This window comes from Capricornis sumatraensis, unplaced genomic scaffold (genome assembly GCF_032405125.1).
Source record: "Capricornis sumatraensis isolate serow.1 unplaced genomic scaffold, serow.2 scaffold10, whole genome shotgun sequence".
In the NCBI taxonomy this organism is placed as follows: domain Eukaryota; kingdom Metazoa; phylum Chordata; class Mammalia; order Artiodactyla; family Bovidae; genus Capricornis; species Capricornis sumatraensis.
In genome coordinates, this window is record NW_027184621.1 from 5292048 (window position 1) to 5317688 (window position 25641).

Below are 25641 nucleotides of genomic sequence, written 5' to 3' on the forward strand. Positions count from 1 at the left end.
TGGGGCTTTGGACGGGAGCCCTGAAACGCAGGGGCAGGCCCTAACCACCTGCACACGTCTCTGCTCGGGAGGAGAGAACTAGGAAAATGACGTCTGTCAGGCACCTTCTGGGCGCTCACCGAGTCAGCCTCCGCGTGTGTGGGGCTGCAGACCCCAGCCAGTGGCCCTGTGATCCTTGTGCTCTCCGTGCTGTGCTGAGTTCGGCGTTCAAGGAACCGTAAGAATTGACTTCCAGTTGCCCTCCCATTGCCTCTAATAGAGCCGTCACTGCTGGAGCGCTTGGCAGTGTGCAACCCACCGGCAACTAAGCCCTCCACAAGAACGCTTGGGGACTAGGTGCAAAGGCAAGGCAGGAGTGGAGCTGAGGCCAGGAAGGCGCCAGTAGCATCTCCCAGTCTCGCCCAGGCCGTTCCTTTCTGGACTGGAAACCTAACGTGCGGCAAGTCTGGGCAAGGCTCGCCCAGGGCACAGCAGCCTCACGCCAGCAACTCTGAGAGATCGGGCCTTTGAGCAGAGCTTGAGCTCTGCCGTACTGGAAGGGCACTCGGCTCTGCCAAAGTAGTGATTGCCGCCGCACGCAGCTGGGCTGCCTGCTCTTGTACTGAGGAGGCTCGCTTCCGGCATGCTGTAAACTAGGCTTCCAGGCGGGGGCGCCCCGCGCATCCTACAGGTCTTAGCTGAGGAGCTGCTTCCCTGAGCTGGGGCTGTGGAAGGGAGTCCAGACACTCAAGGGCAGGCCCCAACCACCAGCACACGTCTCTGCTGGGGAGGAGAGCACTAGGGAAATGACGTCTGTCAGGCACCTTCTGGGCGCTCCCGGAGTTCCCCACCGGTGTGTGGGGCTGCAGACCCCAGCCAGGGGCCCTGTGAGCCTTGTGCTTTCCGTGCTGTGCAGATTTTGGGCGGTCAAGCAAACGCAAGAGGCGCCTTGCAGTAGCCCTCCCTTTGCCTCTAATAGAGCCCTCACGGCTGGAGCGCTTAGCAGTGTGCAACCCACCGGAAACTAAGCCTTTCACAAGAACGCCTGGGGACTAGGTGCAAAGGCAATGCAGGAGTGAAGCTGAGGCCAGGAAGGCGCCAGTAGCATCCCCAGTCTCACACAGCCCGCTCCTATCTGGACTGGAAGCCTAACGTGTGGCAAGTCTGGGCAAGGCTCGCCCAGGGCAGAGCAGACTCATGCAAGCAACTCTGCCAGAGCGGGCCTCTGAGCAGAGCTGGAGCTCTGCCGTAATGGAGGGGCACTCGTATCCGCAAAAGCAGTGATTGCAGCCGCACGCAGCTGGGCTGCCTCACCTTCTCCCAAGGAGGCTCGCTTCCCGCATGCTGTAAACTAGGCTTCCAGGCGGGGCCCCCTGCGCCTCCCACAGGTCTTGGCTCAGGAGCTGCTTCCCTGAGCTGGAGCTGTGGACGGGAGCCCAGACACGCAGGATCAGGCCCCAACCACCTGCATTCGTCTCTGCTGGGAAGAAGAGCACTAGGGAAATGACGTCTCTCAGGCACCTTCTGGGCGCTCCCGGAGTTCACATCCGGTGTGTGGGGCTGAAGACCCCAGCCAGGGGCCCTGTGAGCCTTGTGTTCTCCGTGCTGTGCTGAGTCTGGGCAGTCAAGCAACCGCTGGAGGAGCCCTGCAGTTGCCCTCCCATTGCCTCTAATAGAGCCCTCACTGCTGGAGCGCTTGGCAGTGTGCAACCCACCGGCAACTAAGCCCTCCACAAGAACGCCTGGGGACTAGGTGCAAAGGCAAAGCAGGAGTGGAGCTGAGGCCAGGAAGGCGCCAGTAGCATCTCCCAGTCTCGCGCACCCCGCTCCATCCTGGACTGGAAGCCTATGTGTGAGGCAAGTCTGGGCAAGGCTCGCCCAGGACAGAGCAGCCTAACGCCAGCAACTCTGTCAGATCGGGACTCTGAGCAGAGCTGGAGCTCTGCCGTACTGGAGGCGCACTCGGCTCCGCAAAAGCAGTGAATGCAGCCGCACACAGCAGGGCTGCTTCTCTTCTCCCGAGGAGGCTCGCTTCCCGCATGCTGTAAACTAGGGTTCCTGGAGGGGCCACTTGCGCCTCCCACAGGTCTTGGCTCAGGAGCTGCTTCCCTGAGCTGGGGCTGTGGACGGGAGCCCAGACACGCAGGGGCAGGCCCCAACCACCTGCACACGTCTCTGCTGGAGAGGAGAGAAATAGGGAGATGACGTCTGTCAGGCACCTTCTGGGCGCTCCCGGAGTTCACCTACGGTGTGTGGGGCTGCAGGCCCCAGCCAGGGGCCCTGTGGGCCTTGTAGTTTCCGTGCTGTGCTGAGTCTGGGCGGTCAAGCAAACCCAAGAGGCGACTTGCAGTAGCCCTCCCTTTGCCTCTAATAGAGCCCTCACGGCTGGAGCGCTTGGCAGTGTGCAACCCACCGGCAACTAAGCCTTTCACAAGAACACCTGGGGACTATGTGCAAAGGCAAGGCAGGAGTGGAGCTGAGGCCAGGAAGGCGCCAGTAGCATCTCCTAGTCTCGCGCAGCCTGCTCCTTCCTGGACTGGAAGCCTAGCCGCGAGGCAAGTCTGGGCAACGCTGGCCCTGGGCAGAGCAGCCTCAAGCCAGCAACTCTGCCAGATCGGGCCTCTGAGCAGAGCTGGACCTCTGCCGCACTGGAGGGGCACTCGGCTCCGCCAAAGCAGTGATTGCAGCCTCACGCAGCTGGACTGGCTCCTCTTCTCCCGAGGAGACTCGCTTCCCGCATGTTGTAAACTAGGCTTCCAGGCGGGGCCACCTGCGCCTCCCACAGGTCTTGGCTCAGGAGCTGCTTCCCTGAGCTGGGGCTGTGGACGGGAGCCCAGACACGCAGGGGCAGGCCCCAACCACCTGCACACGTCTCTGCTTGGGAGGAGAGCACTAGGGAAATGACGTCTGTCAGGCATCTTCTGGGCGCTCATCGAGTCCGCCTCCGAGTGTGTGGGGCTGCAGACCCCAGCAAGGGGCCCTGTGTGCCTTGTGCTCTCCGTGCTGTGCTGAGTCTGGGCGGTCAAGCAACCGCTGGAGGAGCCCTGCAGTTGCCCTCTCATTGCCTCTAATAGAGCCCTCACTGCTGGAGCGCTTGGCAGTGTGCAACCCACTGGCAACAAGCCCTCCACAAGAACGCCAGGGGACTAGGTGCAAAGGCAAGGCAGGAGTGGTGCTGAGGCCAGGAAGACGCCAGTAGCATCTCCAAATCTCGCGCAGCCTGCTCCTTCCTGCACTGGAAGCCTAGCCGAGAGGCAAGTCTGGGCAAGGCTCGCCCAGGGCACAGCAGCCTCACGCCAGCAACTCTGCCAGATCGGGCCTCTGAGCAGAGCTGGAGCTCTGCCGTACAGGAAGCACTCTCGGCTCCGCCCAAGCAGTGATTGCAGCCGCAGGCATCTGGGCTGCCTCCTCTTCTCCCAAGGAGGGTCGCTTCCCGCATGCTGTGCACTAGGATTCCAGGCGGGGGCGCCGCGCGCCTCCTTCAGTTCTTGGCTGAGGAGCTGTTTCCCTGAGCTGGGGCTGTGGACGGGAGCCCAGACACGCAGGGGCAGGCCCAAACCACCTGCACATTTCTCTGCTGGGGTGGGGAGCCCTAGGGAAATGACGTCTGTCAGGCACCTTCTGGGCGCTCACCGAGTCAGCCTCCGCCTGTGTGGGGCTGCAGACCCCAGTCTGGGGCCCTGTGAGCCTTGTGCTCTCCGTGCTGTGCTGAGTCTGGGCGGTCAAGCAACCGCTGAAGGAGCCCTGCAGTTGCCCTCCCATTGCCTCTAATAGAGCCCTCACTTCTGGAGCGCTTGGCAGTGTGCAACCCACCGGCAACTAAGCCCTCCACAAGAACGCCTGGGGACTAGGTGCAAAGGCAAGGCAGGAGTGGAGCTGAGGCCAGGAAGGCGCCAGTAGTATGTCCCAGTCTCGCACAGCCTGCTCCTTCCTGGACTGGAAGCCTAGCCGCGAGGCAAGTCTGGGCAAGGTTCGCCCAGGGCAGAGCAGCCTCACGCCAGCAGCTCTTCCAGATCTGGCCTTCAGCATAGCTGGAGCTCTGCCGTACTGGAGGGGCACTCGGCTCCGCCAAAGCAGTGATTGCAGCCGCACGCAGCTGGGCTGCCTCCCCTTCTCCCAAGGACGCTCGCTTCCCTCATGCTGTAAACTGGGCTTCCAGGTGGGGCCCCCTGCGCCTCCCACAGGTCTTGGCTGAGGAGCTGCTTCCCTGAGGTGGGGCTGTGGACGGGAGACCAGACACGCAGGGGCAGGCCCCAACCACCCGCACACGTCTCTGCTGGGGAGGAGAGCACTAGGGAAATGACGTCTGTCAGTCACCTTCTGGGCGTTCCCGGAGTTCACCTCCGGTGTGTGGGGCTGCAGACCCCAGCCAGGGGCCCTGTGAGCCTTGTGCTCTCCGTGCTGTGCTGAGTCTGGTCGGTCAAGCAACCGCTGGAGGAGCCCTGCAGTTGCCCTCCCATTGCCTCTAATAGAGCCCTCACTGCTGGAGCGCTTGGCAGTGTGCAACCCACCGGCAACTAAGCCCTCCACAAGAACGCCTGGGGACTAGGTGCAAAGGCAAGGCAGGAGTGGAGCTGAGGCCAGGAAGGCGCCAGTAGTATCTCCCTGTCTCACGCAGCCCGCTCCTTTCTGGACTGGAAGCCTAACGTGCGGCAAGTCTGGGCAAGGCTCGCCCAGGGCAGAGCAGCCTCACGCCAGCAACTCTGCCAGATCGGGCCTCTGAGCAGAGCAGGAGCTCTGCCGTACTGGAGGCACCCTCGGCTCCGCCCAAGCAGTGAATGCAGCCGCACACAGCAGGGCTGCCTTCTCTTCTCCCGAGGAGGCTCGCTTCCCGCATGCTGTAAACTAGCCTTCCAGGCGGGGCCCCCCTCGCCGCCCACATGTCTTGGCTCAGGAGCTGCTACACTGAGCTGGGGCTGTGGACGGGAGCCCAGACACGCAGGGGCAGGCCCCAAGCACCTGCACACGTCTCTGCTGGGGAGGAGATCACTAGGGAAATGACGTCTGTCAGGCACCTTCTGGGCCCTCACCGAGTCAGTTTCCGCGTATGTGGGGCTGCAGACCCCAGCCAGGGGCCCTGTGAACCTTGTGCTCTCCGTGCTGTGCTGAGTCTGGGCGGTCTAGCAACCGCTGGAGGAACCCTGCAGTTGCCCTCCCATTGCCTCTAATAGAGGCCTCACTGCTGGAGCGCTTGGCAGTGTGCAACCCACCGGCAACTAAGCCCTCCACAAGAACGCCTGGGGACTAGCTGCAAAGGCAAGGCAGGAGTGGAGCTGAAGCCAGGAAGGCGCCAGTAGCATCTCCCAGTCTCGCGCAGCCCGCTCCTTCCTGGACTGGAAGCCTATGTGTGAAGCAAGTCTGGGCAAGGCTCGCCCAGGACAGAGCAGCCTAACGCCAGCAACTCTGTCAGATCGGGCCTCTGAGCAGAGCTGGAGCTCTGCCGTGCTGGAGGCACACTCGGCTGCGCCAAAGCAGTGAATGCAGCCACACACAGCAGGGCTGCCTTCTCTTCTCCGGAGGAGGCTCGCTTCCCGCATGCTGTAAACTAGGCTTCCAGGCGGGGCCACTTGCTCCTCCCACAGGTCTTGGCTCAGGAGCTGCTTCCCTGAGCTGGGGCTGTGGACGGGAGATCAGACACGCAGGGGCAGGCCCCAACCACCTGCATACGTCTCTGCCTGGGAGGAGAGCACTAGGGAAATGCCGGCACTCAGGCACCTTCTGGGCGCTCCCGGAGTTCACCTCAGGTGTGTGGGGCCGCAGACCCCAGCCAGGGGTCCTGTGAGCCTTGTGCTCTCCGTGTTGTGCTGAGTCTGGGCGGTCAAGCAACCGCTGGAGGAGTCCTTCAGTTGCCCTCCCATTGCCTCTAATAGAGCACACACTGCTGGAGCGCTTGGCAGTGTGCAACCCACCGGCAACTAAGCCCTCCACAAGAACGCCTGGGGACTAGGTGCAAAGGCAAGGCAGGAGTGGAGCTGAGGCCAGGAAGGCGCCAGTAGCATCTCCCAGTCTCACGCAGCCCGCTCCTTTCGGGACTGGAAGCCTAACGTGCGGCAAGTCTGGGCAAGGCTCGCCCAGGGCATAGCAGCCTCACGCCAGCAACTCTGCCATATCAGGCCTCTGAGCAGAGCTGGAGCTCTGCCGTACTGGAGGGGCACTCGACTCCGCCAAAGCAGTGATTGCAGCCGCACACAGCTGGGCTGGCTCCCCTTCTCCCAAGGAGGCTCGCTTCCCTCATGCTGTAAACTAGGCCTCCAGGCGGGGCCCCCTGCGCCTCCCACAGGTCTTGGCTCAGGAGCTGCTTCCCTGAGCTGAGGCTGTGGACGGGAGATCAGACACGCAGGGGCAGGCCCCAACCACCTGCACTCGTCTCTGCCTGGGAGGAGAGCACTAGGGAAATGCCGGCACTCAGGCACCTTCTGGGCCCCCCCCCGAGTTCACCTCCGGTGTGTGGTGCTGCAGACCACAGCCAGGGGCCCTGTGAGCCTTGTTGTCTCCGTGCTGTGCTGAGTCTGGGCGGCAAGCAACCGTAAGAATAGACTTCCACTTGCCCTCACTTTGCCTCTAATAGAGCCCTCAAGATGGAGCTCTTGGAAGTGTGCAACCCACCGGCAACTAAGCCCACCACAAGAACGCCTGGGGTCTAGGTGCAAAGGCAAGGCAGGAGTGGAGCTTAGGCCAGGAAGGCGCCAGTAGCATCTCCCAGTCTCGCGCAGCCCGCTCCTTTCTGGACTGGAAGCCCAATGCGAGGCAAGTCTGGGCAAGGCTCGCCCAGGGCACAGGAGGCTCACGCCAGCAACTATGAGAGATCGGGCCTTTGAGCAGAGCTGGAGCTCTGCCGTACTGGAGGGGCACTCGGCTCCGCCAAAGTACTGATTGCAGCCGCACGCAGCTCGGATGCCTTCTCTTGTACTGAGGAATATCGCTTCCGCCATGCTGTAAACTAGGCTTCCCGGCGGGGGCGCCCCGCGCCTCCTACAGGTCTTAGCTGAGGAGCTGCTTCCCTGAGCTGGGTCTGTGGAAGGGAGTCCAGACACTCAAGGGCAGGCACCAACCACCTGCACACGTCTCTGCTGGGGAGGAGAGCACTAGGAAAATGACGTCTGTCTGGCACCTTCTGGGCGCTCCCGGAATTCCCCTCCGGTGTGTGGGGCTGCAGACCCCAGCCAGGGGCCCTGTGAGCCTTGGGCTCTCCGTGCTGTGCTGTCTGGGCGGTCAGGCAACCGCTGGAGGAGCCCTGCAGTTGCCCTCCCATTGCCTCTAATAGAGCCCTCACTGCTGGAGCGCGTGGCAGTGTGCAACCCACCGGCAACTAAGCCCTCCACAAGAACGCCTGGGGACTAGGTGCAAAGGCAAGGCAGGAGTGGAGCTGAAGCCAGGAAGGCGCCAGTAGCATCTCCCAGTCTCGCGCAGCCTGCTCCTTCCTGGACTGGAAGCCTAGCCGAGAGGCAAGTCTGGGCAATGCTCGCCCAGGGCAGAACAGCCTCACGCCAGCAACTCTGCCAGATCAGGCCTCTGAGCAGAGATGGAGCTCTGCCGTACTGGAGGCGCACTCGGCTCTGCCAAAGCAGTGATTGCAGCCGCACACAGCAGGGCTGCCTTCTCTTATCCCGAGGAGGCTCGCTTCCCGCATGCTGTAAACTAGGCTTCCAGGCGGGGCCACCTGCGCCTCCCACATGTCTTGGCTCAGGAGCTGCTTCCCTGAGCTGGGGCTGTGGACGTGAGTCCAGAACCGCAGGGGCAGGCCCAAACAACCTGCACACGTCTCTGCTGGGGAGGAGAGCAATAGGGAAATGACGTCTGTCAGGCACCTTCTGGGCGCTCACCGAGTCAGCTTCCGCGTGTGTGGGGCTGCAGACCCCAGCCAGGGGCCCTGTGAGCCTTGTGCTCTCCGTGCTGTGCTGAGTTTGGGCGGTCAAGCAACCGCTGGAGGAGCCCTGCAGTTGCCCTCACATTGCCTCTAATAGAGCCCTCACTGCTGGAGCGCTTGGCAGTGTGCAACCCACCGGCAACTAAGCCCTCCACAAGAACGCCTGGGGACTAGGTGCAAAGGCAAGGCAGGAGTGGAGCTGAGGCCAGGAAGGCGCCAGTAGCATCTCCCAGTCTCGCGCAGCCCGCTCCTTTCTGGACAGGAAGCCTACGCGAGGCAAGTCTGGGCAAGGCTCGCCCAGGGCACAGGAGGCTCACGCCAGCAACTATGAGAGATCGGACCTTTGAGCAGAGCTGGAGCTCTGCCGTACTGGAGGGGCACTCGGCTCCGCCAAAGTACTGATTGCATTCGCACGCAGCTGGGCTGCCTTCTCTTGAACTGAGGAGGCTCGCTTCCGGCATGCTGTAAACTAGGCTTCCCGGCGGGGTCGCCCCGCGCCTCCTACAGGTCTTATCTGAGGAGCTGCTTCCCTGAGCTGGGGCTGTGGAAGGGAGTCCAGACACTCAAGGTCAGGCCCCAACCAACTGCACACGTCTCTGCTGGGGAGGAGAGCACTAGGGAAATGACGTCTGTCAGGCACTTTCTGGGCACTAACCGAGTCAGCCTCCGCGTGTGTGGGGCTGTAGACCCCACCCAGGGGCACTGAGAGCCTTGGGCTTTCCGTGCTGTGCTGAGTCTGGGCGGTCAAGCAACTGTAAGAATAGACTTCCAGTTGCCCTCACTTTGCCTCTAATAGAGCCCTCAAGCTGGAGCCCTTGGCAGTGTGCAATCCACCGGCAACTAAGCCCTCCACAAGAACGCCTGGGGACTAGGTGCAAAGGCAAGGCAGGAGTGGAGCTGAGGCCAGGAAGGCGCCAGTAGCATCTCCCAGTCTCGCGCAGCCCGCTCCTTTCTGGACTGGAAGCCTAGCCGCGAGGCAAGTCTGAGCAAGGCTCGCCAAGGGCAGAGCAGCCTTACGCCAGCACTCTGCCAGATCGGGCCTCTGAGCAGAGCTGGAGCTCTGCGGTACTGGAGGCGCACTCGGCTCCGCCCAAGCAGTGATTGCAGCCCCACGCATCCGGGCTGCCTCCTCTTCCCCCAAGGAGGCTCGCTTCCCGCATGCTGTGCACTAGGCTTCCAGGAGGGGGCGCCCCGCGCCTCCTACAGGTCTTGGCTGAGGAGCTGCTTCCCTGAGCTGGGGCTGTGGACGGGAGCCCAGACACGCAGGGTCAGGCCCCAACCACCTGCACACGTCTCTGCTGGGGAGGAGAGCACTAGGGAAATGACGTCTGTCAGGCACCTTCTGGGCGCTCAACGAGTCAGCCTTCGCTTGTGTGGGGCTGCAGACCCCAGCCAGGGGCCCTGTGAGCCTTGTGCTCTCCGTGCTGTGCTGAGTCTGGGCGGTCAAGCAACCTCTGGAGGAGCCCTGCAGTTGCCCTCCCATTGCCTCTAATAGAGACCTCACTGCTGGAGCGCTTGGCAGTGTGCAACCCACCGGCAACTAAGCCTTCCACAAGAACGCCTGGGGACTAGGTGCAAAGGCAAGGCAGGAGTGGAGCTTAGGCCAGGAAAGCGCCAGTAGCATCTCCCAGTATCGCGCATTCTGCTCCTTCCTGGACTGGAAGCCTAGCCTCGAGGCAAGTCTGGGCAAGGCTCGCCCACCAGAGCAGCCTCACGCCAGCAACTCTGCCAGATCAGGCCTCTGAGCAGAGCTGGAGCTCTGCCGTACTGGAGGTGCACTCGGCTCCGCCAAAGCAGTTAATGCAGCCGCACACAGCAGGGCTGCCTTCTCTTCTCCCGAGGAGGCTGGCTTCCCGCATGCTGTAAACTAGGCTTCCAGGAGGGGCCCCCTGCGCCTCCCACAGGTCTTGGCTCAGGAGCTGCTTCCCTGAGCTGGGGCTGTGGACGGTAGCCCAGACACGCAGGGGCAGGCGCCAACCACCTGCACACGTCTCTGCTGGGGAGGAGAGCACTAGGAAAATGACGTCTGTCAGGCACCTTCTGGGCGCTCACCGAGTCAGCCTCTGCGTGTGTGGGGCTGCAAACCCCAGCCAGGCGCCCTGTGAGCCTTGTGCTTTCCGTGCTGTGCAGAGTCTGGGCGGTCAAGCAAAAGCAAGAGGCGACTTGCAGTAGCCCTCCCTTTGCCTCTAATAGAGCCCTCACGGCTGGAGCGCTTGGCAGTGTGCAACCCACCGGCAACTAAGCCTTTCACAAGAACGCCTGGGGACTAGGTGCAAAGGCAAGGCAGGAGTGGAGCTGAGGCCAGGAAGGCGCCAGTAGCATCTCCCAGTCTCACGCAGCCCGCTCCTATCTGGACTGGAAGCCTAACGTGCGGCAAGTCTGGGCAAGGCTCGCCCAGGGCACAGCAGCCTCACGCCAGCAACTCTGCCAGATCGGGCCTCTGAGCAGAGCTGGAGCTCTGCCGTACCGGAGGTGCACTCGGCTCCGCCAAAGCAGTGAATGCAGCCGCACACAGCAGGGCTGCCTTCTCTTCTCCCGAGGAGGCTCGCTTCCCACATGCTGTAAACTAGGCTTCCAGGCGGGGCCCCCTGCTCCTCCCACAGGTTTGGCTCAGGAGCTGCTTCCCTGAGCTGGGGCTGTGGACGGGAGCTCAGACACGCAGGGGCAGGCCCCAACCACCTACACACTTCTCTGCCTGGGAGGAGAGCACTAGGGAAATGATGGCACTCAGGCACCTTCTGGGCGCTCCCGGAGTTCAGCTCCGGTGTGTGGGGCTGCAGACCCCAGCCAGGGGCCCTGTGAGCCTTGTGCTCTCCATGCTGTCCTGAGTCTGGGCGGTCAAGCAACCGCTGGAGGAGCCCTGCAGTTGCCCTCCCATTGCCTCAAATAGAGCCTTCATGCTGGAGCGCTTGGCAGTGTGCAACCCACCGGCAACTAAGCCCTCCACAAGAACGCCTGGGGACTAGGTGCAAAGGCAAGGCAGGAGTGGAGCTGAGGCCAGGAAGGCGACAGTAGCATCTCCCAGTCTCGCGCAGCCCGCTCCTTCCTGGATTGGAAGCCTATGTGCGAGGCAATTCTGGGCAAGTTCGCCCAGGACAGAGCAGCCTAACGCCAGCAACTCTGCCAGATCGGGCCTCTGAGCAGAGCTGGAGCTCTGCCGTACTGGAGGCGCACTCGGCTCCGCCAAAGCAGTGAATGCAGCCGCAAGCAGCCAGGCTGCCTTCTCTTCTCCCGAGGAGGCTCGCTTCCCACATGCTGTAAACTAGGCTTCCAGGTGGGTCCCCCCGCGCCTCCCACAGGTCTTGACTCAGGAGCTGCTTCCCTGAGCTGAGGCTGTGGACGGGAGCCCAGACACGCAGAGGCAGGCCACAACCACCTGCCCACGTCTCTGCAGGGAAGGAGAGCACTAGGGAAATGACGTCTGTCAGGCACCTTCTGGGCGCTGCCGGATTTCGCCTCCGGTGTGTGGGGCTGCAGACCCCAGCCAGGGGCCCTGTGAGCCTTGTGCTCTCCGTGCTGTGCTGAGTCTGGGCGGTCAAGCAGCCGCTGGAGGAACCATGCAGTTGCCCTCCCATTTCCTCTAATAGAGCCCTCACTGCTGGAGCGCTTGGCAGTGTGCAACCCACCGGCAACTAAGCCCTCCACAGGAACGCCTGGGAACTAGGTGCAAAGGCAAGGCAGGAGTGGAGCTGAGGCCAGGAAGGCGCCAGCAGCATCTCCCAGTCTCGCGCAGCCCGCTCCTTCCTGGACTGGAAGCCTATGTGCGAGGCAAGTCTGGGCAAGGCTCGCCCAGGACAGAGCAGCCTAACGCAAGCAACTCTGCCAGATCCGGACTCTGAGCAGAGCTGGAGCTCTGCCGTACTAGAGGCCCACTCGGCTCCGCCAAAGCAGTGAATGCAGCCGCACACAGCAGGGTTGCCTTCTCTTCTCCCGAGGAGGCTGGCTTCCCGCATGCTGTAAACTAGGCTTCCAGGAGGGGCCCCCTGCGCCTCCCACAGGTCTTGGCTCAGGAGCTACTTCCCTGAGCTGGGGCTGTGGCCTGGAGCCCAGACACGCAGGGGAAGGCCTCAACCACCTACACACGTCTCTGCTGGGGAGGAGAGCACTAGGGAAATGACGTCTGTCAGGCACCCTCTGGGCGCTCACCGAGTCAGCCTCCGCGTGTGTGGGGCTGCAGACCCCAGCCAGGGGCCCTGTGAGCCTTGTGCTCTCCGTGCTGTGCTGAGTCTGGGCGGTCAAGCAACCGTAAGAATAGACTTCCAGTTGCCCTCACTTTGCCTCTAATAGAGCCCTCAAGCTGGAGCGCTTGGCTGTGCGCAACCCAACGGCAACTAAGCCCTCCACAAGAATGCCTGGGGACTAGGTACAAAGGCAAGGCAGGAGTGGAGCTGAGGCCAGGAAGGCGCCAGTAGCATCTCCCAGTCTCGCGCAGCCCGCTCCTTTCTGGACTGGAAGCCTAGCCGCGAGGCAAGTCTGGGCAAGGCTCGCCCAGGGCAGAGCAGCCTCAGGCCAGCAACTCTGCCAGATCGGGTCTCTGAGCAGAGCTGGAGCTCTCTCGTACAGGAGGCGCACTCCGCTCCGCCCAAGCAGTGAATGCAGCCGCTCGCATCTGGGCTGCCTCCTCTTCTCCCAAGGAGGCTCGCTTCCCGCATGCTGTGCACTAGGCTTCCAGGCGGGGGCGCCCCACGCCTCCTACAGGTCTTGGCTGAGGAGCTGCTTCCCTGAGCTGGGGCTGTGTTTGGAAGCCCAGACACGCAGGGGCAGGCCCCAACCACCTGAAGACGTCTCTGCTGGGGAGGAGAGCACTAGGGAAATGACGTCTGTCAGGCACCTTTTGGGCGCTCACCGAGTCAGCCTCCGCGTGTGTGGGGCTGTAGACCCCAGCCAGGGGCCCTGTGAGCCTTGTGCTCTCCATGCTGTGCTGAGTCTGGGCGGTCAAGCAACCGCTGGAGGAGCCCTGCAGTTGCCCTCCCATTGCCTCTAATAGAGCCCTCACTGCTGGAGCGGTTGGCAGTGTGCAACCCACCGGCAACTAAGCCCTCCACAAGAAAGCCTGGGGACTAGGTGCAAAGGCAAGGCAGGAGTGGAGCTGAGGCCAGGAAGGCGCCAGTAGCATCTCCCAGTCTCGCGCAGCCTGCTCCTTCCTGGACTGGAAGCCTACCGCGAGCCAAGTCTGGGCAAGGCTCGCCCAGGGCAGAGCAGACTCAGGCCAGCAACTCTGCCAGATCGGGTCTCTGAGCAGAGCTGGAGCTCGGCCGTCCTTAAGGCGCACTCGGCTCCGCCAGAGCAGTGAATGCAGCCGCACACAGCAGGGCTGCCTCCTCTTCTCCAGAGGAGGCTCGCTTCCCGCATGCTGTAAACTAGGCTTCCAGGCGGCGCTCCCTGCGCCTCACACAGGTCTTGGCTCAGGAGCTGCTTCCCTGAGCTGGGGCTGTGGACGGGAGCCCAGACACGCAGGGGCAGGCCCCAACCACCTGCACACGTCTCTGCTGGGGAGTAGAGCACTAGGGAAATGACGTCTGTCATGCACCTTCTGGGCGCTCACCGAGTCAGCTTTCGCGTGTGTGGGGCTGCAGACCCCAGCCAGGGGCCCTGTGAGCCTTGTGCTCTCCGTGCTGTGCTGAGTCTGGTCGGTCAAGCAACCGCTGGAGGAGCCCTGCAGTTGCCCTCCCATTGCCTCTAATAGAGCCCTCACTGCTGGAGCGCTTGGCAGTGTGCAACCCACTGGCAACTACGCCTTTCACAAGAACGCCTGGGGACTAGGTGCAAAGGCAAGGCAGGAGTGGAGCTGAGGACAAGAAGGCGCCAGTAGCATCTCCCAGTCTCAAGCAGCCCGCTCCTATCTGGACTGGAAGCCTAACGTGCGGCAAGTCTGGGCAAAGCTCGCCCAGGGCAGAGCAGCCTCACGCCAGCAACTATGCCATATCGGGCCTCTGAGCAGAGCTGGAGCTCTGCCGTAATGGAGGGGCACTCGGATCCGCCAAAGCAGTGATTGCAGCCGCACGCAGCTGGGCTGCCTCACCTTCTCCCAAGGAGGCCCGCTTCCCGGATGCTGTAAACTAGGCTTCCAGGCGGGGCCCCCTGCGCCTCCCACAAGTCTTGGCTGAGGAGCTGCTTCCCTGAGGTGGGGCAGTGGACGGGAGCCCAGACACGCACGGCCAGGCCCCAACCACCTGCACATGTCTCTGCTGGGGAGGAGAGCACTAGGGAAATGACGTCTGTCAGGCACATTCTGCGCGCTCACCGACTCGGCGTCCGCGTGTGTGGGGCTGCAGACCCCAGCCAGGGGCCCTGTGAGTCTTGTGCTCTGCATGCTGTGCTGAGTCTGGGCGGTCAAGCAGCCGCTGGAGGAGCCCTGCAGTTGCCCTCCCATTGCCTCTAATAGAGCCCTCACTGCTGGAGCGCTTGGCAGTGTGCAACCCACTGGCAACTAACCCCTCCACAAGAACGCCTGGGGACTAGGTGCAAAGGCAAGGCAGGAGTGGAGCTGAGGCCAGGAAGGCGCCAGTAGCATCTCCCAGTCTCGCAAAGCCTGCTCCTTTCTGGACTGGAAGCCTAACGCGAGGCAAGTCTGGGCAAGGCTCGGGCAGGGCACAGCAGTCTCACGCCAGCAACTCTGAGAGATCGGGCCTTTGAGCAGAGCTGGAGCTCTGCCATACTGGAGGGGCACTCGGCTCCGCCAAAGTACTGATTGCAGCCGCACGCACCTGTGCTGCCTTCTCTTGTACTGAGGAGGCTCGCTTTCGGCATGCTGTAAACTAGGCTTCCCGGTGGGGGCGCCCCGCGCCTCCTACAGGTCTTAGCTGAGGAGCTGCTTCCCTGAGCTGGGGCTGTGGAAGGGAGTCCAGACACTCAAGGGCAGGCCCCAACCACCTACACACGTCTCTGCTGGGGAGGAGAGCACTAGGGAAATGACATCTGTCAGGCACCTTCTGGGCGCTCCCAGAGTTCCCCTCCGGTGTGTGGGGCTGCAGACCCCAGCCAGGGGCCCTGTGAGCCTTGTACTTTCCGTGCTGTGCAGAGTCTGGGCGGTCAAGCAAACGCAAGAGGCGACTTGCAGTAGCCCTCCCTTTGCCTCTAATAGAGCCCTCACGGCTGGAGCGCTTGGCAGTGTGCAACCCACCGGCAACTAAGCCTTTCACAAGAACGCCTGGGGACTAGGTGCAAAGGCAAGGCAGGAGTGGAGCTGAGGCCAGGAAGGCGCCAGTAGCATCTCCCAGTCTCGCGCAGCCTGCTCCTTCCTGGACTGGAAGCCTAGCCGCGAGGCAAGTCTGGGCAAATCTCCCCCTGGGCAGAGCAGCCTCACGCCAGCAACTCTGCCAGATCGGGCCTCTGAGCAGAGCTGGAGCTCTGCCGTACTGGAGGGGCACTCGGCTCCGCCAAAGCAGAGATTGCAGCCGCACGCAGCTGGGCTGGCTCCTCTTCTCCCGAGGAGACTCGCTTCCCGCATGCTGTAAACTAGGCTTCCAGGCGGGGCCCCCTGCGCCTCCCACAGGTCTTGGCTCAGGAGCTGCTTTCCTGAGCTGGGGCTGTGGACGGGAGCTCAGACACGCAGGGTCAGGAACAAACCACCTGCACATGTCTCTGCATGGGAGGAGAGCACTAGGGAAATGACGGCACTCAGGCACCTTCAAGGCGCTCCCAGAGTTCCCCTCCGGTGTGTGGGCTTGCAGACCCCAGCCAGGGGCCCTGTGAGCCTTGTGCTCTCCGTGCTGTGCTGAGTCTGGGCGGTCAAGCAACCGCTGGAGGAGCCCTGCAGTTGCCCTCCCATTGCCTCTAATAGAGCCCTCACTGCTGGAGCGCTTGGCAGTGTGCAACCCACCGGCAACTAAGCCCTCCACAAGAACGCCTGGGGACTAGGTGCAAAGGCAAGGCAGGAGTAGAGCTGAGGCCAGGAAGGCGCCAGTAGCATCTCCCAGCCTCGCGCAGCCCGCTCCTTTCTGGACTGGAAGCCTAACGCTAGGCAAGTCTGGGCAAGGCTCGCCCAGGGCACAGCAGCCTCACGCCAGCAACTCTGAGAGATCGGGCCTTTGAGCAGAGCTGGAGCTCTGCCATACTGGAGGGGCACTCGGCTCCGCCAAAGTACTGATTGCAGCCGCACGCACCTGGGCTGCCTTCTCTTGTACTGAGGAGGCTCGCTTCCGGCATGCTGTAAACCAGGCTTCCCGGCGGGGGCGCCCCGCGCCTCCTACAGGTCTTAGCTGAGGAGCTGCTTCCCTGAGCTGGGGCTGTGGAAGGGAGTCCAGACACTCAAGGGCAGGCCCCAACCAACTGCACACGTCTCTGCTGGGGAGGAGAGCACTAGGGAAATGACGTCTGTCAGGCACTTTCTGTGCACTAACCGAGTCAGCCTCCGCGTGTGTGGGGCTGTAGACCCCACCCAGGGGCCCTGAGAGCCTTGTGCTCTCCGTGCTGTGCTGAGTCTGGGCGGTCAAGCAACTGCAAGAATAGACTTCCAGTTGCCCTCACTTTGCCTCTAATAGAGCCCTCAAGCTGGAGCCCTTGGCAGTGTGCAACCCACCGGCAACTAAGCCCTCCACAAGAACGCCTGGGGACTAGGTGCAAAGGCAAGGCAGGAGTGGAGCTGAGGCCAGGAAGGTGCCAGTAGCATCTCCCAGTCTCGCGCAGCCCGCTCCTTTCTGGACTGGAAGCCTAGCCGCGAGGCAAGTCTGGGCAAGGCTCGCCAAGGGCAGAGCAGCCTTACGCCAGCACTCTGCCAGATCGGGCCTCTGAGCAGAGCTGGAGCTCTGCGGTACTGGAGGCGCACTCGGCTCCGCCTAAGCAGTGATTGCAGCCCCAGGCATCCGGGCTGCCTCCTCTTCTCCCAAGGAGGGTCGCTTCCCGCATGCTGTGCACTAGGCTTCCAGGAGGGGGCGCCCAGCGCCTCCTACAGGTCTTGGCTGAGGAGCTGCTTCCCTGAGCTGGGGCTGCGGACGGGAGCCCAGACACGCAGGGTCAGGCCCCAACCACCTGCACACGTCTCTGCTGGGGAGGAGAGCACTAGGGAAATGACGTCTGTCAGGCAACTTCTGGGCGCTCAACGAGTCAGCCGCCGCTTGTGTGGGGCTGCAGACCCCAGCCAGGGGCCCTGTGAGCCTTGTGCTCTCCGTGCTGTGCTGAGTCTGGGCGGTCAAGCAACCGCTGGAGGAGCCCTGCAGTTGCCCTCCCATTGCCTCTAATAGAGACCTCACTGCTGGAGCGCTTGGCAGTGTGCAACCCACCGGCAACTAAGCCTTTCACAAGAACGCCTGGGGACTAGGTGCAAAGGCAAGGCAGGAGTGGAGCTTAGGCCAGGAAAGCGCCAGTAGCATCTCCCAGTATCGCGCATTCTGCTCCTTCCTGGACTGGAAGCCTAGCCTCGAGGCAAGTCTGGGCAAGGCTCGCCCAGGGCAGAGCAGCCTCACGCCAGCAACTCTGCCAGATAGGGCCTCTGAGCAGAGCTGGAGCTCTGCCGTACTGGAGGTGCACTCGGCTCCGCCAAAGCAGTGAATGCAGCCGCACACAGCAGGGCTGCCTTCTCTTCTCCCGAGGAGGCTCGCTTCACGCATGCTGTAAACTAGGCTTCCAGGCGGGGCCCCCTGCGCCTCCCACAGGTCTTGGCTCAGGAGCAGCTTCCCTGAGCTGGGGCTGTGGACGGGAGCTCAGACACGCAGGGGCAGGCCCCAACCACCTGCACACGTCTCTGCCTGGGAGGAGAGCACTAGGGAAATGACGGCACTCAGGCAACTTCTGGGCGCTCCCGGAGTTCCCCTCCGGTGTGTGGGGCTGTAGACCCCAGCCAGGGGCCCTGTGAGCCTTGTGCTCTCCGTGCTGTCCTGAGTCTGGGCGATCAAGCAACCGCTGGAGGAGCCCTGCAGTTGCCCTCCCATTGCCTCTAATAGAGCCCTCACTGCTGGAGCGCTTGGCTGTGTGCAACCCACCGGCAACTAAGCCCTCCACAAGAACGCCTGGGGACTAGGTGCAAAGACAAGGCAGGAGTGGAGCTGAGGCCAGGAAGGCGACAGTAGCATCTCCCAGTCTCGCGCAGCCCGCTCCTTCCTGGACTGGAAGCCTATGTGCGAGGCAAGTCTGGGCAAGTTCGCCCAGGACAGAGCAGCCTAACGCCAGCAACTCTGCCAGATCGGGCCTCTGAGCAGAGCTGGAGCTCTGCCGTACTGGAGGTGCACTCGGCTCCGCCAAAGCAGTGAATGCAGCCGCAAGCAGCCAGGCTGCCTTCTCTTCTCCCGAGGAGGCTCGCTTCCCACATGCTGTAAACTAGGCTTCCAGGTGGGGCCCCCCGCGCCTCCCACAGGTCTTGACTCAGGAGCTGCTTCCCTGAGCCGAGGCTGTGGACGGGAGCCCAGGCACGCAGAGGCAGGCCACAACCACCTGCCCACGTCTCTGCAGGGAAGGAGAGCACTAGGGAAATGACGTCTGTCAGGCACCTTCTGGGCGCTCCCGGAGTTCCCCTCCGGTGTGTGGGGCTGCAGACCCCAGCCAGGGGCCCTGTGAGCCTTGTACTTTCCGTGCTGTGCTGAGTCTGGGCGGTCAAGCAAACGCAAGAGGCGACTTGCAGTAGCCCTCCCTTTGCCTCTAATAGAGCCCTCACGGCTGGAGCGCTTGGCAGTGTGCAACTCACCGGCAACTAAGCCCTCCACAAGAACGCTTGGGGACTAGGTGCAAAGGAAAGGCAGGAGTGGAGCTGAGGCCAGGAAGGCGCCAGTAGCATCTCCCAGTCTCGCGCAGCCTGCTCCTTCCTGGACTGGAAGCCTAGCCGCGAGGCAAGTCTGGGCAAAGCTCGCCCTGGGCAGAGCAGCCTCACGCGAGCAACTCTGCCAGATCGGGCCTCTGAGCAGAGCTGGAGCTCTGCCGTACTGGAGGGGCACTCGGCTCCGCCAAAGCAGTGATTGCAGCCGCACGCAGCTGGGCTGCTCCTCTTCTCCCGAGGAGACTCGCGTCCCTCATGCTGTAAACTAGGCTTCCAGGCGGGGCCCCCTGCACCTCCCACAGGTCTTGGCTCAGGAGCTGCTTCCCTGAGCTTGGGCTGTGGACGGGAGCCAGACACACAGGGGCAGGCCCCAACCACCTGCACACGTCTCTGCTGGGGAGGAGAGCACTAGGGAAATGACGTCTGTCAGGCACTTTCTGGGCACTCACCGAGTCAGCCTCCGCGTGTGTGGGGCTGTAGACACCAGCCAGGGGCCCTGAGAGCCTTGTGCTCTCCGTGCTGTGCTGAGTCTGGACGTTCAAGCAACCGTAAGAATAGACTTCCAGTTGCCCTCACTTTGCCTCTAATAGAGCCCTCAAGCTGGAGACCTTGGCAGTGTGCAACCCACCGGCAACTAAGCCCTCCACAAGAACGCCTGGGGACTAGGTGCAAAGGCAAGGCAGGAGTGGAGCTGAGGCCAGGAAGGCGCCAGTAGCATCTCCCAGTCTCGCGCAGCCTGCTCCTTCCTGGACTGGAAGCCTAGCCGCGAGGCAAATCTGGGCAAGGCTCGGGCAGGGCAGAGCAGCCTCACGCCAGCAGCTCTGCCAGATCTGGCCTTGAGCAGAGCTGGAGATCTGCCGTACTGGAGGCGCACTCGGCTCCGCCAAAGCAGTGAATGCAGCCGCACACAGCAGGGCTGCTTTCTCTTCTCCCGAGGAGGCTCGCTTCCCGCATGCTGTAAACTAGGCTTCCAGGCGGGGCCCCCTGCGCCTCCCACAGTTCTTGGCTCAGGAGCTGCTTCCCTGAGCTGGGGCTGTGGACGGGAGCCCAGACACGCAGGGGCAGGCCCCAACCACCTGCACACGTCTCTGCTGGGGAGGAGAGCACTAGGGAAATGACGTCTGTCAGGCACCTTCTGGGCGCTCCCGGAATTCAACTCCGGTGTGTGGGGCTGCAGACCCCAGCCAGGGTCCCTGTGAGCCTTGTGCTCTCCGAGCTGTGCTGAGTCTGGGCGGTCAAGTAACCGTAAGAATAGACTTCCAGTTGCTCTCATTATGCCTCTAATAGAGCCCTCAAGCTGGAGCGCTTGGCAGTGTGCAACCCACTTGCAACTAAGCCCTCCACAAGAACTCCTGGGGACTAGATGCAAAGGCAAGGCAGGAGTGTAGCTGAGGCCAGGAAGGCGCCAGTAGCATCTCCCAGTGTCGCACAGCCCGCTCCTTTCTGGACTAGAAGCCTAGCCGCGAGGCAATTCTGGGCAAGGCTCGCCCAGGGCAGAGCAGCCTCACGCCAGCACTCTGCCAGATCGGGCCTCTGAGCAGAACTGGAGCTCTGCCGTACTGGAGGTGCACTCGGCTCCACCAAAGCAGTGATTGCAGCCGCACGCATTTGGGCTGCCTCCTCTTATCCCCAGGAGGCTCTCTTCCCACATGCTCTGCACTAGGCTTCCAGGCGGGGGCGCCCCGCGCCTCCTACAGGTCTTGTCTGAGGAGCTGCTTCCCTGAGCTGGGGCTGTGGACGGGAGCCCAGACACGCAGGGTCAGGAAGAAACCACCTGCACACGTATCTGCTGGGGAGGAGAGCACGAGGGAAATGACGTCTGTCAGGCACCTTCTGGGAGCTCACCGAGTCAGCCTCCACGTGTGTGGGGCTGCAGACCCCAGCCAGTGGCCCTGTGAGCCTTGTGCTTTCCGTGCTGTGCTGAGTCTGGGCGGTCAAGCAACCGCTGGAGGAGCCCTGCAGTTGCCCACCCATTACGACTAATAGAGCCCTCACTGCTGGAGCGCTTGGCAGTTTGCAACCCAAAGGCAACTAAGCCCTCCACACGAACGCCTGGGGACTAGGTGCAAAGGCAAGGCAGGAGTGGAGCTGAGGCCAGGAAGGCGCCAGTAGCATCTCCCAGTCTCGCGCAACCCGCTCCTTCCTGGACTGGAAGCCTAACGCGAGGCAAGTCTGGGCAAGGCTCGCCCAGGACACAGCAGCCTCACGAAAGCAACTCTGAGAGATCGGGCCTTTGAGCAGAGCTGGAACTCTGCCGTACTGGAGGGGCACTCGGCTCCGCCAAAGTACTGATTGCAGCTGCACGCAGCTGGGCTGCCTTCTCTTGTACTGAGGAGGCTCGCTTCTGTCATGCTGTAAACTAGGCTTCCGGGCGGGGGCGCCCCGCGCCTCCTACAGGTCTTAGCTGAGGAGGTGCTTCCCTGAGCTGCGGCTGTGGAAGGGAGTCCAGACACTCAAGGGCAGGCCCCAACCACCTGCACACGTCTCTGCTGGGGAGGAGAGCACTAGGAAAATGACGTCTGTCTGGCACCTTCTGGGCGCTCCTGGAATTCCCCTCCGGTGTGTGGGGCTGAGACCCCAGCCAGGGGCCCTGTGAGCCTTGGGCTCTCCGTGCTGTGCTGAGTCTGGGCGGTCAAGCAACCGCTGGAGGAGCCCTGCAGTTGCCCTCCCATTGCCTCTATAGAGCCCTCACTGCTGGAGCGCTTGTCAGTGTGCAACCCACCGGCAACTAAGCCCTCCACAAGAACGCCTGGGGACTAGGTGCAAAGGCAAGGCAGGAGTGGAGCTGAGGCCAAGAAGGCGCCAGTAGCATCTCCCAGTCTCGCGCAGCCTGCTCCTTCCTGGACTAGAAGCCTAGCCGCGAGGCAAGTCTGGGCAAGGTTCGCCCAGGGCAGAGCAGCCTCACGCCAGCAGCTCTGCCAGATCTGGCCTTGAGCAGAGCTGGAGCTCTGCCGTACTGGAGGCGCAATCGGCTCCGCAAAAGCAGTGAATGCAGCCGCACACAGCAGGGCTGTTTTCTCTTCTCCCTAGGAGGCTCGCTTCCCGCATGCTGTAAACTAGGCTTCCAGGCGGGGCCCCCTGCGCCTCCCACAGGTCTTGGCTCAGGAGCTGCTTCCCTGAGCTGGGGCTGTAGATGGGAGTTCAGAAACGCAGGGGCAGGCCCCAACCACCTGCACTCGTCTCTGCCTGGGAGGAGAGCACTAGGGAAATGACGGCACTCAGGCACCTTCTGGGAGCTCCCGGAGTACACCTCCGTTGTGTGGGGGCTGCAGACCCCAGCCAGGGGCCCTGTGAGCCTTGTGCTCTCCGTGCTGTACTGAGTCTGGGCAGTCAAGAAACCGCTGGAGGAGCCCTGCAGTTTCCCTCCCATTGCCTCTAAGAGAGCCCTCACTGCTGGAGCGCTTGGCAGTGTGCAACCCACAGGCAACTAAGCCCTCCACAAGAACGCCTGGGGACTAGGTGCAAAGGCAAGGCAGGAGTGGAGCTGAGGCCAGGAAGGCGCCAGTAGCATCTCCCAGTCTCGCGCAGCCTGCTCCTTCCTGGACTGGAAGCCTAGCCGCGAGGCACGTCTGGGCAAGGTTCGCCCAGGGCAGAGCAGCCTCACGCCAGCAGCTCTGCCAGATCTGGCCTTGAGCAGAGCTGGAGCTCTGCCGTACTGGAGGGGCACTCGGCTCCGAAAAAGCAGTGATTGCACCGCACACAGCAGGGCTGCCTCCCCTTCTCCCAAGGACGCTCGCCTCCCGCATGCTGTAAACTGGGCTTCCAGGCGGGGCCCCCTGCGCCTCCCACAGGTCTTGGCTGAGGAGCTGCTTCCATGAGGTGGGGCTGTGGACGGGTTCCCAGACACGCAGGGGCAGGCCCCAACCACCTGCACACGTCTCTGCTGTGGAGGAGAGCACTAGGGAAATGACGTCTGTCAGGCACCTTCTGGGCGCTCACCGAGTCAGCCTCCGCGTGTGTGGGGCTGCAGACCACAGCCAGGGACCCTGTGAGCCTTGTGCTCTAAGTGCTGTGCTGAGTCTGGGGGGTCAAGCAACCGTTAGAATAGACTTCCAGTTGCCCTCACTTTGCCTCTAATAGAGCCCTCAAGCTGGAGCGCTTGGAAGTGTGCAACCCACCGGCAACTAAGCCCTCCACAAGAACGCCTGGGGACTAGGTGAAAAGGCAAGGCAGCAGTGGAGCTGAGGCCAGGAAGGCGCCAGTAACATCTCCCAGTCTCGCGCAGCCCGCTCCTTTCTGGACTGGAAGCGGAGCCTCGAGGCAAGTCTGGGCAAGGCTCGCCAAGGGCAGAGCAGCCTCACGCTAGAACTCTGCCAGATCGGGCCTCTGAGCAAAGCTGGAGCTCTGCCGTACTGGAGGCACACTCGGCTCCGCCAAAGCAGTGAATGCAGCCACACACAGCAGGGCTGCCTTCTCTTCTCCCGAGGAGGCTCGCTTCCCGCATGCTGTAAACTAGGCTTCCAGGCGGGGCCCCCTGCGCCTACCACAGGTCTTGGCTCAGGAGCTGGTTCCCTGAGCTGGGGCTGTGGACGGGAGCCCAGACACGCAGGGGCAGGCCCAAACCACCTGCAGACGTCTCTGCTGGGGAGGAGAGCACTAGGGAAATGACGTCTCTCAGGCAACTTCTGCGTGCTCACCGAGTCAGTTTCCGTGTGTGTGGGACTGCAGACCCCAGCCAGGGGCCCTGTGAGCCTTGTGCTCTCCGTGCTGTGCTGAGTCTGGGCGGTCAAGCAACCGTAAGAATAGACTTCCAGTTGCCCTCACTTTGCCTCTAATAGAGCCCTCAAGCTGGAGCGCTTGGCAGTGTGCAACCCACCGGCAACTAAGCCCTCCACAAGAACGCCTGGGGACTATGTGCAAAGGCAAGGCAGGAGTGGAGCTGAGGCCAGGAAGGCGCCAGTAGCATCTCCCAGTCTCGCGCAGCCCACTCCTTTCTGAACTGGAAGCCTAGCCGCGAGGCAAGTCTGGGCAAGGCTCGCCCAGGGCAGAGCAGCCTCACGCCAGCACTCTGCCAGATCGGGCCTCTGAGCAGAGCTGGAGCTCTGCCGTACTGGAGGCGCACTCGGCTCCGCCCAAGCAGTGATTGCAGGCCCAGGCATCTGGGCTGCCTCCTCTTCTCCCAAGGAGGCTCGCTTCCCGCATTCTGTGCACTAGGCTTCCAGGCAGGGCCCCCTGCGCCTCCCACAGGTCTTGGCTCAGGAGCTGCATCCCTGAGCTGGGGCTGTGGACGGGAGCCCAGACACGCAGGGGCAGGCACCAAGCACCTGCACACGTCTCTGCTGGGGAGAAGAGCACTAGCGAAATAACGTCTGTCAGGCACCTTCTGGGCGCTCACCGAGTCAGTTTCCACGTGGGTGGGGCTGCAGACCCCAGCCAGGGGCCTTGTGAGCCTTGGGCTCTCCGTGCTGTGCTGAGTCTGGGCGGTCAAGCAACCGCAAGAGGAAACTTGCAGTTGCCCACACTTTGCCTGTAATAGAGCCCTCACTGCTGGAGCGCTTGGCAGTGTGCAACACACCGGCAACTAAGCCGTCCACAAGAATGCCTGGGGACTAGGTGCTAAGGCAAGGCAGGAGTGGAGCTGAGGCCAGGAAGGCGCCAGTAGCATCTCCCAGTCTCGCGCAGCCTGCTCCTTTCTGGACAGGAAGCCTACGCGAGGCAAGTCTGGGCAAGGCTCCCCCAGGGCAGAGCAGCCTCACGCCAGCAATTCTGCCAGATCGGGCCTCTGAGCAGTGCTGGAGCTCTGCCGTACTAGAAGCGCACTCGACTCCGCCCAAGCAGTGAATGCAGCCGCACGCAGCCGGGCTGCCTTCTCTTCTCCCGAGGAGGCTCGCTTCCCGCATGCTGTAAACTAGGCTTCCAGGCGAGGCCCCCCGCGCCTCCCAAAGGTCTTGACTCAGGTTCTGCTTCCTTGAGCTGGGGCTGTGGACGGGAGCCCAGACACGCAGGGGCAGGCCCCAACCACCTGCACACGTCTCTGCTGGGAAGGAGAGTACTAGGGAAATGACGTCTCTCAGGCACCTTCTGGGCTCTCCCAGAGTTCACCTCCGGAGTGTGGGGCTGCAGACCCCAGCCAGGGGCCCTGTGAGCCTTGTGCTCTCCGTGCTGTGCTGAGTCTGGGCGGTCAAGCAACCGCTGGAGGAGCCCTGCAGTTGCCCTCCCATTGCCTCTAATAGAGCCCTCACTGCTGGAGCGCTTGGCAGTGTGCAACCCACCGGCAACTAAGCCCTCCACAAGAACGCCTGGGGACTAGCTGCAAATGCAAGGCAGGAGTGGAACTGAGGCCAGGAAGGCGTCAGTAGCATCTCCCAGTCTCGCGCAGCCCGCTCCTTTCTGGACAGGAAGCCTACGCGAGGCAAGTCTGGGCAAGGCTCGCCCAGGGCACAGGAGGCTCACGCCAGCAACTATGAGAGATCGGAACTTTGAGCAGAGCTGGAGCTCTGCCGTACTGGAGGGGCACTCGGCTCCGCCAAAGTACTGATTGCCTTCGCACGCAGCTGGGCTGCCTTCTCTTGTACTGAGGAGGCTCGCTTCCGGCATGCTGTAAACTAGGCTTCCCGGCGGGGGCGCCCCGCGCCTCCTACAGGTCTTAGCTGAGGAGCTGCTTCCTTGAGCTGGGGCTGTGGAAGGGAGTCCAGACACTCAAGGGCAGGCCCCAACCCCCTGCACACGTCTCTGCTGGGGAGGAGAGCACTAGGAAAATGACGTCTGTCTGGCACCTTCTGGGCGCTCCCGGAATTCCCCTCCGGTGTGTGGGGCTGCAGACCCCAGCCAGGGGCCCTGTGAGCCTTTGGCTCTCCGTGCTGTGCTGTCTGGGCGGTCAAGCAACCGCTGGAGGAGCCCTGCAGTTGCCCTCCCATTGCCTCTAATAGAGCCCTCACTGCTGGAGCGCTTGGGAGTGTGCAACCCACCGGCAATTAAGCCCTCCACAAGAACGCCTGGGGACTAGGTGCAAAGGCAAGGCAGGAGTGGTTCTGAGGCCAGGAAGGCGCCAGTAGCATCTCCCAGTCTCACGCAGCCTGCTCCTTCCTGGACTGGAAGCCTAGCCGCGAGGCAAGTCTGGGCAAGGCTCGCCCAGGGCAGAGCAGCCTCACGCAAGCAACTCTGCCAG